Here is a 22,006-nt window from a genome sequence, read left to right on the forward strand (position 1 = left end):
GTGTCTGTCATAAAAGGCTAATGGGTATAATGAGGACCCTTAATAAAGGACTCTTGAGCGCGCAATTCAGTTATTGCTGTTCAATACTAGGAAATTATAATGCACATTTTCACTTTCCAAGCTTTCTCATGACAAACTAATACATAGCCGTGGTAATAATATGACGCATTTAATCCAAAATATTAGAATTCAAAATTTACAAAATCTAGACTTTTCCGTAGTCCACTACTTGGCAAAAAGAAGAGTGTGTATGAGGTATTTATGGTGCCCATGTATGAGCTATTTTCAGTAGATAGCCACATTTTTACAGTCTTTTATGAGCTATCGTCAGTAGATACCTAAATCAACACCAACTGAAATGAAGGTATACCGCGCGATGAACGTCTCTGTAAATTATGTGAGTCTGGATTGGTTGAAGATGAACTGCATTTTGTTCTAGTGTGTGATTATTTTAGGAATGAGCGGCATAGTTTTATTCCTAGATACTATCGTGAAAATCCATCTGAACTGAAGTATTGCCAATTCATGCAGACTTCTGATAGCAGGATCTTGAAAATTTTGTGTAAATATCTATTTAATGCATGTAAGAAGAGAGATAACAACATTTTACTCAAGTTAGACTATCTTTTGAATAAAGTGCTCAATCCCAAAAGGATCGTCTGACGATTGCCTTTTAGGCATGAAACTCAGAGTAACGACTACCTATTCTGGAAGGTCTGTTCTTTGAATAAGAAGAGAGATACTTTCGTCAGTAAATGTATACGTTAATATTGTTTATTTAATTTACAATGTATTTTAGGGCCGGAGGCCTTTACATACTGAATAAATTTCCCTCATTTGAGGGAATTGAATTGAATTAAATTGATATGAGCTATCTTCAGTAGATAGCAACATTAACATCATCTGATATGACCTTTCTTCAGTAGTTGACAACATTAAAACACTCTGATATGAGCTATTTTCAGTAGATAGCAACATTTTCACAGTCTGTTATGAGCTGTCATACATCAACACCATTAGATATGAACTATCTTCAGCAGATGAGAACATTAACACCATCTGGTGTGAGCTATCTTCAATAGATAGCAACATCATCATAGTCTGATATGAGCTATCTTTAGTAGATAGCAACATTAACACAGTCTGACATATGAGCTATCTTCAGTAGATGACAACATTAACACCATCTGATATGAGGTATCTTCACTTCAGTAGATAGCAACATTAACACAGTCTGATATGAGCTATCTTCAGTAGATGACAACATTAACACCATCTGATATGAGGTATCTTCACTTCAGTAGATAACAATATTAACACAATCTGATATGAGCTATCTTCAGTAGATGACAACATTAATACCATCTGATATGAGGTATCTTCACTTCAGTAGATAGCAACATTAACACAGTCTGATATGAGCTATCTTCAGTAGATAGCAATATTAACACAATCTGATATGAGCTATCTTCAGTAGATGACAACATTAACACCATCTGATATGAGGTATCTTCAGTAGATGACAACATTTACACCATCTGATATGAGCTATCTTCAGTAGATAGCAACATTAACACAGTCTGATATGAGCTATCTTCAGTAGATAGCAATATTAACACAATCTGATATGAGCTATCTTCAGTAGATGACAACATTAACACCATCTGATATGAGGTACAGCTAATGAATGGTGAATCTTCAGAAGCTAGACATATTATAGCCTATATGACATTTTGACTTGTCCTACACTTTCAAGCAATAATTTGAATTTCTTTACACTTTTGCTGAGATCACTGAATGGGCCTTTAAATCTAGGTAAAACCATAGGCAAAACCCGGCAGGAAACTTGGTCAATTCAAAAGACTTGACCCATTTCGTGCACCACCATCCATATTAATTTTATAGTGTGTCTGTCATAAAAGGCTAATGGGTATAATGAGGACCCTTAATAAAGGACTCTTGAGCGCGCAATTCAGTTATTGCTGTTCAATACTAGGAAATTATAATGCACATTTTTCACTTTCCAAGCTTTCTCATGACAAACTAATACATAGCCGTGGTAATAATATGACGCATTTAATCCAAAATATTAGAATTCAAAATTTACAAAATCTAGACTTTTCCGTAGTCCACTACTTGGAAAAAAGAAGAGTGTGTATGAGGTATTTATGGTGCCCATGTATGAGCTATTTTCAGTAGATAGCCACATTTTTACAGTCTTTTATGAGCTATCGTCAGTAGATACCTAAATCAACACCAACTGAAATGAAGGTATACCGCGCGATGAACGTCTCTGTAAATTATGTGAGTCTGGATTGGTTGAAGATGAACTGCATTTTGTTCTAGTGTGTGATTATTTTAGGAATGAGCGGCATAGTTTTATTCCTAGATACTATCGTGAAAATCCATCTGAACTGAAGTATTGCCAATTCATGCAGACTTCTGATAGCAGGATCTTGAAAATGTTGTGTAAATATCTATTTAATGCATGTAAGAAGAGAGATAACAACATTTTACTCAAGTTAGACTATCTTTTGAATAAAGTGCTCAATCCCAAAAGGATCGTCTGACGATTGCCTTTTAGGCATGAAACTCAGAGTAACGACTACCTATTCTGGAAGGTCTGTTCTTTGAATAAGAAGAGAGATACTTTCGTCAGTAAATGTATACGTTAATATTGTTTATTTAATTTACAATGTATTTTAGGGCCGGAGGCCTTTACATACTGAATAAATTTCCCTCATTTGAGGGAATTGAATTGAATTAAATTGATATGAGCTATCTTCAGTAGATAGCAACATTAACATCATCTGATATGACCTTTCTTCAGTAGTTGACAACATTAAAACACTCTGATATGAGCTATTTTCAGTAGATAGCAACATTTTCACAGTCTGTTATGAGCTGTCATACATCAACACCATTAGATATGAACTATCTTCAGCAGATGAGAACATTAACACCATTTGGTGTGAGCTATCTTCAATAGATAGCAACATCATCATAGTCTGATATGAGCTATCTTTAGTAGATAGCAACATTAACACAGTCTGACATGAGCTATCTTCAGTAGATGACAACATTAACACCATCTGATATGAGGTATCTTCAGTAAATGACAACATAACACCATCTGATATGAGGTATCTTCAGTAGATGACAACATTAACACAGTCTGATATGAGCTATCTTCAGTAGATAGCAATATTAACACAGTCTGATGTGAGCTATCGTCAGTAGATAGCAAAATTGGCACAGTCTGATATGAGCTATCTTCTGTAGGTAGCAACATTAACGCACTACCGTAAAACCTCGCCTACAAGCATATACGGTATAGTGTGTTTGATGAAAACTAAATTAATACGAAACAAGCGTGAATATGCCAATACAATAGATTGGTCTTACAATAGTATTTGTTTGTGTATTCTTGGATCTGTAATTTATTTGCTGAAACTCCATAATGGCGCCTGGATTAATTTAATAGCTTTCATCGGAATCACTCTAAATGCTTGTAGACGAGGTTTTACGGTATATAATATGAGCTATATTCAATTGATGACAACACAATCTGATATGAGCTATCTTCAGCAGATGACAACATTATCACGGTGTGATATGAGCTATCTTCATAGCAACAGCAACATTAAAGCCATATTATAACATTTGCTGAGGAGGACGCCCTCACTGAATTTTTTTAATTTATTTTTTTACACGATTAAATTGTACTTTATTAAACCAATATAGCCTGCAAAAATCAAGACTCTAGGTGCTGTAGTTTTGTCAAAATCAGAGATTTTGAATAAAAGGCTGATTCAGCCTTTATTATTACGATGGAATTGTTAGTCGAACGCATACACGATGTTCATAACACACAGTATGTACGCGGCATGTGCGACGGTGATATACACAACAAAGGGTCGTACCACAACATGACCGAAGGAGTGGTACGTATTGGCGACATGTGCGCTGGTAGTAAATTCCAATTTTCTTTGCTTTGCCGTAGTTGTTCGGCTCAAAAATAAAGGGATATATCTGACAGTAAAAGCTAACATTTTATGGCAAAGAAATGCTAATCTATTTTGTTTGAAAATGTTATAATATTGCTTTAACACAGTCTGATATGAGCTATCTTCAGTAGATATCAACATTATTAGTCTGATATCAGCTATCTGCTGTAGATATCTACATTAACACCATCTGATATGAGGTATCTTCAGTAGATATCAACATTAACACCGTCTGATATGAGCTATCTTCAGTAGATAGCAACATTAACACCATCTGTAATTGGTTTGAAAATTATGGCATTTATACTATGTATTTTTGAAGTTGTGAAATAAATGTTTCTTGAATTGAATTGAATTGATATGAGCTATCTTCAGTAGATAGCAACATTAACACCATCTGATATCAGCTATCATCAGTAGATAGCAACATTAACACACTCTGGCATGAGCTATCTTCAGTAGATAGCAATTTCGACCTTTCGTATTGAAGATACACATTTTTTCCTCCAAAAGACCTGAACAATAATGAAGTTTACCAACACAGATGAACATTCATGCTATTTATGATACCATATCACAGCCTCATATGAGCTATCTTCAGTAGATAGCTACATTATCATAATCTGATATGAGCTATCTTCAGTAGGCCTAGATAGCTACATTATCATTATCTGATATGAGCTATCTTCAGTAGTGACAACATTAATAGTCTGATATAAACATCTAGAGGCCCATCAGACAATTACCCTGATTTGTGCAATTGGTAAAAGTTTTGAAATGACGTTTACCCAACTTGGGTAAATTTTTGCCCAACATCGGTAAATTTTACCCAAGTTGTGTAAAAGACAATTTTCCCGACAATTTCACACAACTACTGGGTACCACATAATATGTTGGGTAAGGATTTGTTGGTTAAAGTTTTAGCATTGGCTAACTAAAGTACTGAAAATAAAGGTGAATTTATCCAATGTTGGGTACCAATGCTGTGTAAAATTTACCCAATGTTGTTTAAAATTTAGCCAATGTTGTGCAAAATTTACCCAATGTTGTGCAAAATTTACCCAATGTTGTGTAAAATTTACCCAATGTTGTGTAAAATAATTTATCCAATGTTGGATAAACTTTACCCATTGTTGGGTAAAATGTACCCAATGTTGGGTAAAATTTACCCAATGTTTAAAATTTATCCAATGTTGTGTAAAATTTACCCAATGTTGTGTAAAATTTACCCAATGTTGTTTAAAATTTATCCAATGTTGTGTAAAATTTACCCAATGTGTAAAATAATTGATCCAATGTTATAAACTTTACCCATTGTTGGGTAAAATGTACCCAATGTTGGGTAAAATTTACCCAACGGATTTTTACTCAGTGTTCTAATAGTGTGGCTATGATTGCGTTTCGGATACCTTTGCTATCCATCCTATTGATACGGAGTGCACTAATATAAGCATACCGAAGTGACTTACCAGACGCATTGCAGCCGCTTCTCTCATCACAGTCACAGTCTGTCGAGTCCACTGCACTCCAGGACCACCCCAATTCAGACACCACATGCCCTTCCTTAAAGAGCCCCCTTCCCATGGCTGCGATAGACACCATGAGACCCCCGGATCCTTCCGCCGAATGTTCTCTGGCGAGTCACTTAATTGCTGTCTATTTATACTTTGCATGCTTCAAAATCCGACGGGGAAATATTATGTTGTTTCGTGAACTGTTCAAAATCATCAATCATAAACTACAGAAAATGTTTTCAAAATTTATTGAACGATCTGGATGGTAGTCCAGGGTGGTATAGCGAGAGTCGGTGTAAATTATAATTGAATCATAATAATTATTCCGTAGATAACTGAAAATAGCCGCTTATATTGTTGTACAAACCGATGCTCAAGCAATCACTTTGTGTTAGTCAGCAGGTTAGCACCAGCAAAAAAACGTAGTTCACTCAGATCCGTAAAGTCGCTTCACTCACCAATATTGTATTTTCACTGAAAATCCAACGATAGATACGAAATGCAAAAACAATGGTAATCCGTAAAGACTATGCCGATCCGCTAATGACACAGGTGTGTGTTACATGCAGTAGAATATACTGTAAACCGATTTAACGTTATTAAATGAGATAAGCAAAAGTAAAGAAAATTACTAAGCTATAGCCTAATTTTTATCACCAGCTCATATATATAAATTATATATAATTATTACGCACCTGTGACCCGTACCCGCTGCATAGTTTTTGCCATGTCATCCAAGCATGGAAGAAAGAGATGAGAAGGAACCACAACGACTTCGATCGCCCAAGTTTTAATCCGCTTATCTATTGACGCATGAAAAGAAAAGCTATCAATGGTACTTCCTTTCATGTATGATCCATTTACCGCGATCGATGCTTGGCGAAATCATTACTGAAAAAAAATTATAACAAACCCATCCACGAACAAACAAACGCTACCCAGAAGTAAGATTATGGAATTTCACTGATGCTCTGAACATGTATAGTAGCTTTGTTTTGGGATCTACAGTCAAACTGTTTTCTTGATCGGGTTGTGTAGAAAATGTCCTATAAAACATCGAAAAGGTAATCAAAATCGGCCGTTTTTTGCTGAGTTTCATCTTTAGCAAATAAGGTAAGATTTTGGTGACTTTTTTCGATGAAAAATAGATGTAAAATGTTCTTAAATAATGCACAATGTTCCGGTTGAGTCCGGTACATAAAACCTGTTTAATTTAATAGTTTATATGTGTATAATCGTAACTAGCTAACTCGTTTCAGTGCCAAAGACTGCCAACTCTGAGAACAAAGTCATCAAAGTTCGGAAAAATTGGGCAAAATGGAAGAAAAAGATGTAGGCCATCAATGACCGATGATCACGTCACCAGAGAAAATCCTATAGGGTGCTTGCACGGAAGGTCATTAGTTCAAATCATCCTTCACACACGCTCCAGAAGACATGCAAATACATGGAATACAATACCAATCACCTATTTAACGCGGGGTATTGATCAAAGTAAATCCTCATGAATAACAATGTCAACTAAATGTCGGTAAAGGGAGTGGACAAAGTGAATGCGTTCGTTGTGGTTCCTTCTTATCTCTTTCTTCCATGATCCAAGGTAGCTAGTAGCTGTTAGGCTTTGAAACGGAACGGAATGTAAAAACACCGATGCTCCGTTAAGGGCTCGGATAGCATCGTTTGCCCAGTATTTGTGTGGGACGTGAGAGCACATCAGACATATCGAAAAACATTCTGAATACGAGGAATGTCCCTTTTTCTTCTTTATTTTTTTTTTTTTTTTTTTTTTTTTTTTTTTTTTTTTTTTTGATATTCAATAGTCCTCGAAGTATCTATGAATAACTATGAATTGTACTTTTAAAAAGTGTATTTACTCGTAGCTGGGAGGAAAAGCTGACTAACATTTGAAAAATTTAACCTTTCGTATTGAAGATTTTTCCCCAAAAGACGTAAATTTTTTTAAAGGGTTTATAGAAACCCTAAACACTTGGATTTACAGTGATAATGATATTGTCTTTTTCGTAATTCCATATTTCATTCAAAACACCTGTAAAGAAATGGTACAGATCACCAGTCTCATTTTGAACTTGACCCTGAACTTGAGCCATAACGAATTAAGTGTCGTACCGGCATCCCTATAACACGCACGTTGACAAATGAAAAGTGTTCAGACGTTGTATTGGTTGTAAACACTGTCCAGCTGATACACTAGTGTTTCGCAAACTATTTCAAAACTTTATATACAGCAGACCCTAGGTAAAATATAAGTTTCAAGAAGAGGGGTATCATGAAGTAGTCTGATATGAGCTATTGTCAGTAGATAGCAACATTAACGCCATCTGATATTAGATATATTCAATAGATAGCAACATTATGATGAGCTATCTTCAGTAGATGACAACATTAGCACAATCTGATATGATCTTCAGTAGATCCTAGATAGAAACATTAGCACAGTCTGATGGGAGAACACATAACAGTCTGTATACGAGAATCTAGAAGTGCATCAGGCATACACCGGCGGCTTATATCTTCTGTATAGTATAGCAACAATATCACAGTCTGATATGAGCTATCTTCGGTAGATGATCATGAACACCATTTGATTTAAGCTATCTTCAGTAGGTAACAACATGAACACCATCTGATATGAGGTATCTTCAGTAGATAACAACATTAACACCATCTGATATGAGCTATCTTCAGTAGATAGCAACATTAACACCATCTGATATGAGCTATCTTCAGTAGATAGCAACATGAACACCATCTGATATGAGCTATCTTCAGTAGATAACAACATTAACACCATCTGATATGACATATCTTCAGTTGATAACAGCATTAACACCATCAGATATGAGCTATCTTCAGTATATTAGCTATCTTCAGTAGATAACAACATTAACACCATCAGTTATGAGCTATCTTCAGTAGATAGCAACATTAACACCATCAGATATGAGCTATCTTCAGTAGATAGCAATATTAAAAGCATCTGATATGAACATCTAGAGGCCCATCAGGCACCCCTCCCAGCTCCAAAAACCTGGCTACGCCAATGATCATTAGATTGCTAAATATCAAAAATAAATTATATTCTTTACTGAAAATGCTGATATAATACGGTATAATTAGATTGTAAATCGGGATATGTGCAAACACTACAAATAAGCCAAAATCATGGTTGAATAAAAAAAAAACCCAATATCATATTATAAGGTCGTATAGGCTTATATACAATATGGCTTTTCCAAGCCATATAAATGACCTTTTCTGGCTTTGTTGAAGCCATTCAGGTGCAAATATGCAAATTGCGAAATACATTTTGACCGAGCTATTGACTTCAATTTATTGCGCAACAAGCAATGGATATTTTTAAAGGCAAACATGGCTGATTCCATTTAGGTATAAGTTGGGACATGTATAAACATTACTAAGTTTACAAAACATTACAAAATTACAATTTCATATTATAAGATCGTGCATTATAACTTTAAGGCGTATAACTGAACTTGTTGTGTTTTGTTGAAGTCCTTCAGATGCAAAAATGCAACTTGCAAAATACCATTTGACCGAGCTATTGACTTCAATTTATTGCGCAACAAACAACGGATACTCTCTAAATTCCTAAGATTAAAAAGTTAACCTATTTGATTGCGATGAGAGACAAATCTATGCTTAGATTAAAAATTCTTAATCTAATAGATTAAAAATTAAACTAATCGGAATTAGATAACTATTTTTTAATCTGATAGATTAAAATTTAAATCCATAAGATTGACTTTTAAATCTTAGCATGGATTAGTCCTGGATTCAAATAGACACTATAAATCAAAGACTAATCCAAATTAAGATAACAATTAAATCTAATTAATTTAAATTATAATCTATTAGATTAAAAAATGGTAATCTAATTCGAATTAGTTAAATTTTAATCTATTAGATTAAGAATTTGTAATCTAAGCTTGGAGTTGTCCTTCATCGCAATCAAATAGATTAACCTTTTAATCTTGGGAATTTAGAGAGTATTTTCAAAGGAAAACCTTAAAGCCATAATTTTATACGATTTTAATTTTGTTATTCTTTGCCAGAAGTTGTACATTTAGTAATAGCGACATGTTGGGGGAAGTTTTGTGCCCAATTAAAGCTAAAATAAGAGTAATAAGGTAAAATAAAAGAAAACCCTCTTACTATCTTGGTGTTCTATATCAGTTCAGGGGCACTGCTAATTCAAAGACGTCTCTGATATCAAAGACGGGTCAGTGATTTCACATACAGGGGTCTGTGATTTCACATACGTCGTGCTTTTTTTACAGTTTGGGGCTAGATGCAGCATATCGGAAAGAAGGTGACTGTATCGGAATATGCTTTCCTATGTTTAGCCAATATCTGCCTGTGCAAACTTCATATCTATCTGTGCAAATTCTGACAAATGGTACCAGAAACACTTAGATTGGCAAAATCGAGCCATATCCAACTTTTTGAAGTAACAAAAAATCCCAAGCCATGGGGGGAGCGAATATTTTGGCAAGGCAAAAAAAGGAGGGAACAATGAATTTTTTGTCAGTCAACGAGGGGGGAGGGGAGCGATTTTTGGCACGCATTGTGGCGGCAACTTTTCAAAAATATATTTAAAAATGACTCTTGCACACGTGCATGGGATGAATTCGGAGAAATATGGACACTTGTATTTTATTGATAGGGGTAGGGTTATGTTATGATTAGGTGGCTCAAAATAGATCAACAAATTACGGTAAACCAGGCGCGTGCCCACTGCCCAGGGAGTGGGGCTTTGGGGCCTGCAGCCCCGGGTCTTAAAAAAATGAGGGAGACAGAGAGAGAAAGAGAGAAGGGAAAGGGAGGGAGAGGAAGGGGAGTGATAGAGCAGTGGCATAGCCAGGCCCGTTTTTTTGCGGGGTGCTGATTTTGAAAAAGTGTTTCTTTTTTTTCCAGGAGGCGATTTTGTAAAAAGTGGACCTTCTTCACAAACTTTTGACCTTTTTTGACTAAAAAAGCATAAAAAACATATTTTTTTGCTCACTACGGTCGTAAATTAGGATTTTTTGAGGACTTTTGCCTCACCGCACGGCCCCACTCTGCGTACGGGCCTGGGCATAGCCAGTGGGGCAGTATAGTGCCCCTACAAAAATTGAAGGGCGGAAAAGGAGGGAAAAGAAAAGGTCTACTTTTTCGGTCTGATTTCCCAAAATTGAAAGAAATAACCCGACATCTGAAAACATATATAAAATAACTGCCAATAAAAAAAACGAAAATGTTACAAAAATCAGGACAAAATATTAGCAAAACTGGGTTGAAAATTTTGTTTTGCCACAGCCACCCAGGCTCATTTCAATATCCGGGGATTTTAGGCAAACGAAAGGGGAAAAGTGGAAAGAAAACAAGGAAGAAAACAAGAAGAAACGAGGAAGAGTAGGCCTACGTTCTGAGTCATTGCGCATCATAATTATGTTCATGCTTGAAATTTGTGACGGGAAGTCGCATCCACTGGAAATCCATTCTAAAATACATACGGTATTATGCATTATCATGACATGGTTATATGGCCTATAGGCTATGCTTAATCATGATGGTCGGAAAAATAAGTTAATAATAGGGGCCTAATGCAAAATGATGCACCAATTGGCTTTTAGTTTGAGGATAATATTCCCCTCACAAGTCGGGTTGAAATCTGTTATGCCCAAAATAATACGAATAATAAGTGTAAACTTTTACACCAAATGACTTTATTTTGCCTTTCATAATTTTTTGAAAATAATTCTCCAACTTCTGAGGGAGCACATCCCCCTCAGGCACCCTTCTCCGTCAAAAAAGAAAAGGCTAACTTGCATTTATCCATATAGGCCTAATTGAGCAGGTTCATACCCATGCAGAAGTCAGGTCCGCAGGAAATTTGTTAGGAATTATAAGCCTATCTTTCATAGATATAATGACTATAGGCCTATTATAGCACATCCCCCTCAAGCAAAACAGAAAAGCCTAAACTTAGGCTGAATTGAAGGAATTATTGAGCACGAGTGTTAAATATAGGCGGAGACTGGGGTAATTGTGGCCCCTTTGTCTTTATCAGGGTGTCTTTATACTAAGCATTGGTCTAGGTGACTTAACTTTGTATTGTATGAAAGAGTGGTCTTTATGTTACTGTTTGGTGAAAAAATATTCAAATAGCATTAAAAATTTTATGAGGGGGGTCTAATTAGCGGAGCGACATCGCAAATGGCTCTAAAAAGTGGCGAGTCCACTTTTTATTCATAGGGGTGGTACTTATTGGTTGTATCACTGACTATTTTGTATATATCCCATTGATATAACAATTTTATAAAAAAAATTGTTTATTTAATGAGCTAAATTTGCATATTATGGAATACCCGGCTTGGGATAAATGTGGCCCCTGTTCATGTCTTAAGCAAATTACTTGCATCTGACCCCCTAAAAAGCTATTTTGGTCATTAATCTGTTATATGTTAATTAAATGAGCCATTTGGGGTCATTATTGAAACAAAAAAGACATATTTAGCATGTTTTCAAGTCAAAACAAGGAAGTATAATGAACAGTCAGATCCGGCCGCAGTTTCGGCATGCAAAAATTAGCATAATAACAAGTATTTTACAAAATGTGTTAAAATGCCTTTTTCTGGTAAATAAACCAGTCCAAATGGCCTAGAATTATCGTAGTGACTGTAAAACATGTTATTAATAGTTATCAGGAAGAACTGGATTCACAATACTCTTTAAATTCTTTATTTTGTTCAGGGGCCACAATTACCCCGCTTGGGGTAATTGTGTCCCCTAAAACATGTTAATTATTATGCAAATTGCAATATATTTTCCAATTATATTTATCACATCTTATAGGTACCCATTGCCTCTATCCACTCATGCAGAAATTTTACTTCTCCAGTTCATACTTAAAGAATTACATGGTAAAAATGCAAAAGGGGCCACAATTACCCCAGTTCCCCTAAAATATATGCTCCGAAAATAACCAATAAACAGTTTTGATGTGTCCGGAGAATTGAAAGTCTGCAAAATGTCGTCGAGGGAGCAAAGTTATTCTGCAGCATTTAAGCTCAATTATGAAAAAGAGCAACATATTTTTAGCATTCTCCGATTTCTCACGTTCACTAGAAAGAGTGTATCCCGAGCCCGCGATTTAATTAATAAATTGAATAGTAAAATTAGCAGGAGCTAGCAGGCACTTGGGCTAGCTACAACCCTGTGATCATGCTGATTAGGCCTACTCGCAAAATTATTCCCGTTGCGCCAGTTCACGTTCACAATATCGTTTGCGGCTGGGTTTTGAGACTAGGGAGTATGTGATTTATGAGACGTCTTTAAATTATGATACTGTCAGGTGACTCGGCACTGAAGAGTCTTTGATATCAGAGACGTCTTTGAATTAGCAGTGCCCCCGAACTGATATGGGCGATTTATAAAATCAATATTGCTCTGGTGTCCTACAAGCACAATGGAATTGGTTGATTCCAAGTAGGTGTAAGTTGGAACATGTGTAAACATTAAAAATATGCCAAAAAATCAGGATCGAAAAAAAAGAACCAAGTTCATCAAATACACGTCTAAAAGATCATGTTGTTCAAAAAGTCACCATCAAACGTATATGACATATCATGTATAGACATATCTACTCAAAAGTAGCTTAAAGTGTAATAAATTCAGTTTGAAGGTCGGTAATTGCCTGCTGAGTGCTCAACTACTCGTCTCTTCGCGTTTTCATTTTAATATCACCTTTCGTATTTCCATATAGGCCTATTACAATATATATTGAATAATTGTGTAATTCTGAAGACTTATTGCGCAGGTATAGATATGTAAAATAAAAAAAGTATATTGTAGTCTGATCTTGAATGGTAATGCTACCTTCAGTAGATAGTAGCTGAAATTAGATACCTGGAGAAAGCTATCGTCAGTATCATGATAGCTGGTGAACGCTATCTTCGGTAGATAGCTAATGAACGGTGTCTTCAGTAGATATTTCACGAATGCTACCTTCTGTGGACAGCTGGTGAATGCTATATTCAGTAGATATATAGCTAGTGAACGCCATCTTCAGTAGACAAATAGTGAATGTTATCTTCAGTAGATAGCTAGTGGATGCTGTCTTCAGTAGATCACTATTCAAAGCTATCTGTAGTAGATAGGTATAGTACACGTCATCTTCAGCAGATAGCTGGCGAATGCTACCTTCTATGGTAAATGCTATTTTCAGTAGATAGATGTGAACGCTATCATGAGTATATAGCTTGTGAATGCTACCTTTGGTAAGTAGATAGCTGGCAAATGCTATCTTCGGTAGATATAAAGCTAAGGTACACTATCGTCAGTAGATAGATCGTGGATGCTATCTTCCGTATATTATAACAGGTGAGCGCTATCTTCAGCAGATAGCTTGTGAATGCTATCTTCAGTAGATAGCTTGTGAATGCTATCTTCAGTAGATAGCTGGTGAACGATATCTTCAGTAGATAGCTTGTGAATGCTATCTTCAGTAGATAGCTTGTGAATGCTATCTTCAGTAGATAGCTGGTGAACGATATCTTCAGTAGATAGCTTGTGAATGCTATCTTCAGTAGATAGCTTGTGAATGCTATCTTCAGTAGATAGCTTGTGAATGCTATCTTCAGTAGATAGCTGGTAAATGCTATCTTCAGTAGATAGCTAGTGAACGCTATCTTCAGTAGATAGCTAGTGAACAGTACACCTATGTTTCAGATGGACATTTTATTTTTGAAAAGACCATACATACTAGTGACATACAATACAGGGTGTCTCAATAAAAATAGGCCCTGTGGATCGGGGGACATAACTTAAAATATCAACAGTAAAATTAAAACTTTCTTGTAGATTCAAAATCCATGAAGTGTCTTTTATAGATTGGTGCATACAGGCTGAGTCAAAAAGAAGTAAACTCATGTTTGAGGGGCTGTAACTCAAGATCTGTAAGGATTCTGCTAAAAAAGAAAATACCACTGGAAAGAGCGAGTTCTACACGTCTAAAGAAAAAAAGAATTGTTGCAATTGCTCACAGCAAACTCAAGTTATACTCATTTGAATATAACCACCCATTTTTGTAGCTGCACACGGTTTCACTTCCCAAGTAGGGGCCTACCTATTATATTGATTGGTAAGGCATGATATTCAAATGCAAATAAAGTTCTGTGGCAGGTGTGGTTTCGATCAATGATTCCTACATGTTAAAGGGCTCTTTTCAATATGAATTTTACCTCATTGCACTACATTATAATAAAACGGGCCAAATGACAACATGGCACCACAATTTACCGCACGGGAGCGCACGTTTCTGTCGACGAAGTATCATGAAACTAAGAGTCCCACTGAAGTTCAGCATCTTTTTTGTCTCCAATCTCCTACAGCTAACCGGGTTTAATGCAAGGGAGCAGTATATAAGAATGTAAACAAGCTCAATGGGCATGGGACACTAAGGAACAGACAACCGGAAGCTTCAGGCAGACCACGAACTGCTAGACCACAAGTGAACATTGCTAGAGTTAGACATGCGTTACAGCAAGACCAAATATCAGCTCAATCCTTTACCCAACATTCCCCAATCAAGCTTCTGCCGGATCGTTTGTAAAGATTTGAATTGGTATCCCTACAAACTATAGTACCGTCATGGACTTTGTTGAATATTAATTAAAAGCAAAATTTGTCTTTTCAACAATAAATCCTGTTAGCACTTTGCCGATTCGTCGAAATCGAAATGGATGAAAATCAATAAGCTGTGTGCAGCTACAAAAATGGGTGGCTGTATTCAAATGAGTATAACTTTAGTTTGCTGTGAGCAATTGCAACAATTCTTGTTTTTATTTAGACGTGTAGAATTTGCTCTTTCCAGTGGTATTTTTATTTTTAGCAGATTCCTTGCAGATCTTGAGTTACAGCCCCTCAAACATGAGTTTACTTCTTTTTGACTCAGCCTGTACATCATGAAAATCCGTTCACTCGTCACTGAGATAATTGGGAAACTACAAATAGACTCATTTTTGGACCTTTCCAATGGGACAATACACATTAACAATAATCTGCTGCATTGTAGTTTAGCATTGAAGAAATTAATGGAGTTAAGGGTTGACTAGGTAATGTTGGTCGAAACAGCCAAAAAGATCGATTTTCATTATCTAAATCAATATATTATTGAAAAATAACGCCTTGATGTTTTGCAAAACGTCATACTTTGAAAACTTGCTTGATTTATTGTTGTTAATGAGTTATGTACGTTTTACAAACGTGATGTTGTTTCATCCCTCTTTACAACATATCTCGAGAACCACAGGACCTACAAAAGTATCTGTAATATCAATGCAATTTTTGCCAAAGCTTACTACCATTCGCAATATGACGTGATGTACCAAATCGCAATAGTTTGAAATAGTGTCAAACCTTAACTCCCAGTGTTGCTAGGTAGGAGATAATTTGCCTGATCAGCAACTATGCCTCTTTTCTGTTATTGATGTTGTTTATCAATTTTTGTTTATTTCACCATCCACACTATCACTTGGATATTTCATTTTGAGGGAACCGATATCAATATAAAGATCAGCTCTACTGTTGGTTGACAAATGTATGAAGAGAGACATTTTCACGTATTTTTGTGGGACACGATCGAGAGCACATCAGACATATCGAATTGCATTTCGAAAACGAGGAATGTCCTTCTGATAGCAAATATTCTTTTAAATTCCCGATATGATGCCATTTTATGGCAAATGATTAAATATTGTTATTTTTGAAATCTAACAGTCTTCGAAGTAAATTCCCAGCAAACACAAAAACGTTTTAAAAACGTTTTAAATAAGTTATGTTTTGGCTTTTGGTTTAGGTAAAAACGTTTTAATAACATTAAAATGTCGGGTTATATAAAGGTCATGATAACGTTTTAAATGTTTTGTATGAAAACACACTACAACAATATCTTTAAATGTTTTCAAAAAATGTTATTGTAAACTATTTTTGCAAACATATTTGCCAAATATTGTGTCAATACTTAAATAACATTATGTTAAAATATTTGAACTCAGCAAACACATAAATGTTCTTAAAATGTTTTTTTTTTCAAAACCTTTTAATAACATTTAAATGTCGGGTTATATAAAGGTCATGAAAACGTTTTTAAAACGTTATTGAACATATGTTGGGCAAACATTTTTCGCAAAATATTTTTTCAACCCCAAAGTAACATTCTGTTTAGAATGTTTTGTATTAAGTTTTCAAGAATGTTTTTGGATTGTTATAAAAACGTTTATATACCTTTATATAACCCGACATTTAAACGTTTTCTGTAAAACATTTTTGTTTGCTGAGCAGAAGATTATCAAAATATGTTTTTTAAGGTTATGAAAACGTTTTATACTCTTAATATACCCTTTATATAACCCGACATTTAAACGTTTTCTGACAACCTTTTATAACCTTTTGCGAATGATGTCGAAAACGTTTTGTGTTTGCTGGGTTGTTTAACTTTAATGATATGTACGTACTTAAAGTGTATGTAACTGGGACAAAAAGCCGTCTATCATATGAAAATTTTGACCTTTCATATTGAAGATAAAGATTTTCCCCCAAAACACAAAACACAAAAAGAATTTAGTCTTTTGGAGAAACAGCTCGATATCTTTAACATGAAAGGTTAAAATTCTCAATTGATGGTCGGCTTTTCGTTCCAGCTAGCTACAATAATTTGAATAAAATGTGTGTTGTATCGCGAATTTAAAAAAATTGATATCAGAAGGACATTCCTCGTATTCAGAATGCAAATTAATTCGATATGTCTAATGTGCTTTCAGGTCCCACAAAAATTGCTGTGCAAACGTTGCTATCCGAGCCCTTAACCCAAAGAGAAACGTGTGAAAAACATTCTTTGAGAGATTGATTGATTGATTTTGAACGCCTACTCAGCAACACTTGGCGTTTCCTTTTATAATAAACTACACATTACTGTTAATATGTATTACCCCATTGGAATGGTCCAAAAATGTGTCTATATTAATTTGTACAAATTTAATTATCTCAGTCAGTGACGCGTGAACGGTTTTTGATCATTTTTGCACCATTGTTAAGCAGACACTTCATGGGTTTTGAAGTTATGCACCACTTTCCATAGGGCCTATTTTTATTGAGACACCCTGTACATAAAAAATATTTCGTATATATGTCGCTCTCGGAAACTAGTGCATTGCATATGCACTTGCTCACTTAGCATTTTATTACACAATTCGATGCCGTTCTTTTTTATGGACCTTTTCATTTTGATTAAGTCTGTGGCGATTAAGTAGTAGATAAAGGGTGAGAAACAGATCATTACCATAGATAATCGGTGTCTTATTGAGGTATGGTGAGCATGTTAGTCGCTCAGAAGGCGAGACCCCGAATGGGTCGAACCTTCCGAGCGACGAACATGCGAACCATACCTCAACAAGACACTGATTATTTATGGTAATGGTCTGTTTTGAAACGTTTATCTTACATATACGGCGAGCCAAAATAAACGAATTTGTTCTAATAGTTTCCAAAAAAATGAAAAAGCTGATGTATTATCTAGTTTAGGGTTTTCCCCAAAATAAAAACACCCCGAGACAGTGTAATTTTCTTCCCATGTGTTCTGCGATCGAGTCTATGAGTCTTATCTAGTGACAAATGCAAGTGGTTTAATCAAATCAATACAGAATTGATTCAACTGGTTTTACGGGAGATTCTATCTGCAGCAGATAGCTATTTAAACGCTATCTTCAGTAGAGAGCTAGAGAACGTTATCTTCAGTAGATAGCTTCAGTCTCCAATATTTTTTAAGAAAACACACACACACAAAACTCACTCATACAAGCTTTGTGTAACACTAAGAAAGAAAACGAACACACATTGAAGTTTTTTCCTAATTTTATTTTATTTTATATCTATATCTATATTCCTTTTTCGTTTATGGTTTTTAGAAATAAATCCCATGAAGATGTGAGTGTTATATGTGACAAGGAAATCCTCTGTAGGTGACTTTTTCCCTTTTGCACATTATTTCTTGTGAACTAAAAATCATATCATTATGTACATATTTACAAGACTTAGTATATACGCTAATATTGTTACAAGATTTCTAAGCATACAGTAAGCCAAAAAATTCAGGTACCAGCTGTGTTCACCCCTGTATATCCTAAATAAAGACAAATGTGTCAAAATTAAAACAAGCAGCCGATGCCTGTACTCTTTAGCTTTGATTTAAGACGACCTTATTTGTTGAAATTGGTTGAGAATTAAGGGGGGTACTACACCCCTGTGGTAAATTTGTGATATTTTTTGTATTTTTCTCAAAAACTAAAAACACACTGGTAACAAAATATATTGTATACTACACTGAAATTTCAAGACAAGCGGTTCAGTATATATGATAGGAATTGAGGTACATCCTAGCGGTACCTCATTTCTTATCATAAATAACGAACCGCTTGTCTTGGGTCACTGAAATTCCAGTGTAGTAATTGGATTCCTTGCCCCTATAATATACATAACTTTTGTTACTAGTGTGTTATTAGTTTTTGAGAAAAGTGCAAAAATAGTCACAAATTTATCGAAGGGTGTAGTACCCCCTTAAAGAAACGGTAGTCCAAAACCTGATGAAGATACGAAATAAAAAGCTGCACATTATTTTGTGTTCTAGGTTTTAAATTCGAGCTAAAAAGTGCAGCTATTGGCTGATGGTTCCAATTACATATCTGCCTTTGTTTAGGATATACAGGGGGTGAAGACCCGGCGAACGGGTCGCAATGTTACTGAAAAAAATCGTTGGTGAGTCCAGAATTTGATTCATATTTTGTCTATATTTCCAACGTGTATACCAAATTTTATTTTAATACCTTGCTCCATTTTTTTGCTCCAATATTTTGAAAACTTTATATGCTTATATCTCAAAATGACCAAAATGGACTTGGGTACTTTTGGAGCTCAGGCTGACGGCTTCGTTGTTCCACTTAAAATAATGGTATCGCAAATGTAATATCAGGGCGTACACACACGGCTGTGTCTAAAAACAATGTACATGATGAACCTCTATATCGATATTTATATTCCTTTTTCTTTTATGGTTTTTAGAAACAACTCCCATGAAGATGTGAGTGTTATATGTGACAAGGAAATCCTCTGTAGGTGACTTTTTCCCTTTTGCACATTATTTCTTGTGAACTTGTTTCTAAAAATCATATCATTATGTACATATTTACAAGACTTACTCCCCATTCCAGAAAAACACAGCACTAATTTTTTGGAATTACAAATAATATTATCATGTTCTGCCAAATGAAACATAGATCAATCCTAATCATTCATTTAGTCCTAACTAGAGATAAAAGAAAAAGTTCACTATTTTATTAATTTCTTGAAAAATGAGCCAAAAATATGATGCATTTTCGGCATGTTTTCTGACAATCGAGTCAGAAAAAATTACAGACTTGGAACAAGTCTAAGCATTCAAAATCTTGGGTATATGCCAAAATTTAGCTCTAATTTTCACTTTTTTGTGTTACTTTAATTAAATGGTTGGTTATAAGAATGAAACATGTCTTTTCCAAAAATTAGAATGCATGAACTGAATTAGTCTTAGTATAAGTCTTTGGGCTTGATTATCACATCAAACGAAAAAGACCATAAAAACGCATGTTTTTGGCCATTATTTCCTAAAATCATATCATTTATGTACATATTTACAAGACTTAGTCAATACAGTAATATTATTACAAGATTTCTAAGCCTCTTACAGTTGTCATAGACTGATAACATTCTATTGAGATTTCGCATTAAAACATTGGATTAGCATTAATGCATTGAACAACAGGCTAGCTAAAAAGTCACCCACTATTGAATTGCAACAGAACCCATTTTGCATGCGCCCATCTTCCAAAAGCTCACACAAGAACATATCGAAAGTCCCCAAAACTGGAACAGTGGATCAGTGCCTAATATGCATTACTTTTTCTGAATCCTTATGATGAGAGTAATACATTGGTATAATTGTTAACAAGGTTTGACTAAATTTGAAATTTCACCCCCTGAATAAGCGGCCATTTTGGATTTATGCAAATTAGGCACTGTTCCACTACTTGGATTTTGGGGAACTTTTGATATGTTTTTGTGTGAGCTTTTGGGAGATGGACGCATTCGAAATTTATTATGTTGCAATTAGTGGTTATATTTTTATTTGATTGGCATAATTTCTTGTGAACTTGTTTCTAAAAATCATATCATTTAATATGTACATATTTACAAGACTTAGTATATACTGTAACAAGATTTCTATGCATCTATCTTGTAGTTACCATAGAATGAGAACTCTCTATTGAGATTTCCCATTAAAACATTGGATTAGTATTAATGCATTGAACAATGCTTTGATGTAGCTAGGGGTCAGAAAGTATAATGCCAAACTTTTTTAATCAAATTCATATTTTTAAACGCTTTTTAGGGAAGTCAAATTTGGTATCATTATTGAACCGAGCTGCAAAGTCCAAATTCAATAATATTGATTATATCAATCAATAATCATGAAGAACAATTAAACCCCTGTGCCAAAACATTGGAAGAAATTTCCAACGTGATTATGAATATTTTGAGTCATCTAGTTCTAGAAAATAGAAAACTTATGAATCAAATTCTGGACTCACCAACAATTATTTTTCATTAACGTTGCGACCCGTTCGTCGGGTCTTCGTCAGACTGTGCACCGTGCAGAGAATTAACTGATCAGTCAATTCATCAGTCAATTCTCTGCACAGTCTGATGAAGACCCGGCGAACGGGTCGCAACGTTACTGAAAAAAAAAATCGTTGGTGAGTCCAGAATTTGATTCATATTTTGTCTATATTTCCAAAGTGTATACCAAATTTTATTTTAATACCTTGCTCCATGTTTTGCTCCAATACTTCGAAAACTTTAAATTCTTATATCTCAAAATGACCAAAATGGACGTAAAATAATGGTATCGCAAATGTAATATCAGGCCGTACACACACGGCTCAGTGTGTCCTAAAAACAATGTACATGGTGGACCTTTATTTTATATCTATATTCCTTTTTCTTTTATGGTTTTTAGAAACAAATCCCATGAAGATGTGAATGTTATATGTGACAAGGAAATCCTCTGTAGGTGAAATTTTCCCTGTGCACATTATTTCTTGTGAACTTGTTTCTAAAAATCATATCAATATGTACATATTTACAAGACTTAGTAAATGCAGTAGTATTATTACAAGACTTCTAAGCATGTAGTTGTCATAGACTGATAACTTCCTATTGAGACGTATTAGATTAACATTAATGCATTGATGTTGCTGTTGCTGTTGCTAGGGGCTAGAAAGTATAATGCCGAACTTTTTAAAACAAATTCACATTTTTAAAGGCTCTGGTATGAGTGTTTGGACAGTATTTTTGTGGGACAATCACATGAGG

This window comes from Amphiura filiformis, chromosome 18 (assembly GCF_039555335.1).
Source record: "Amphiura filiformis chromosome 18, Afil_fr2py, whole genome shotgun sequence".
In the NCBI taxonomy this organism is placed as follows: domain Eukaryota; kingdom Metazoa; phylum Echinodermata; class Ophiuroidea; order Amphilepidida; family Amphiuridae; genus Amphiura; species Amphiura filiformis.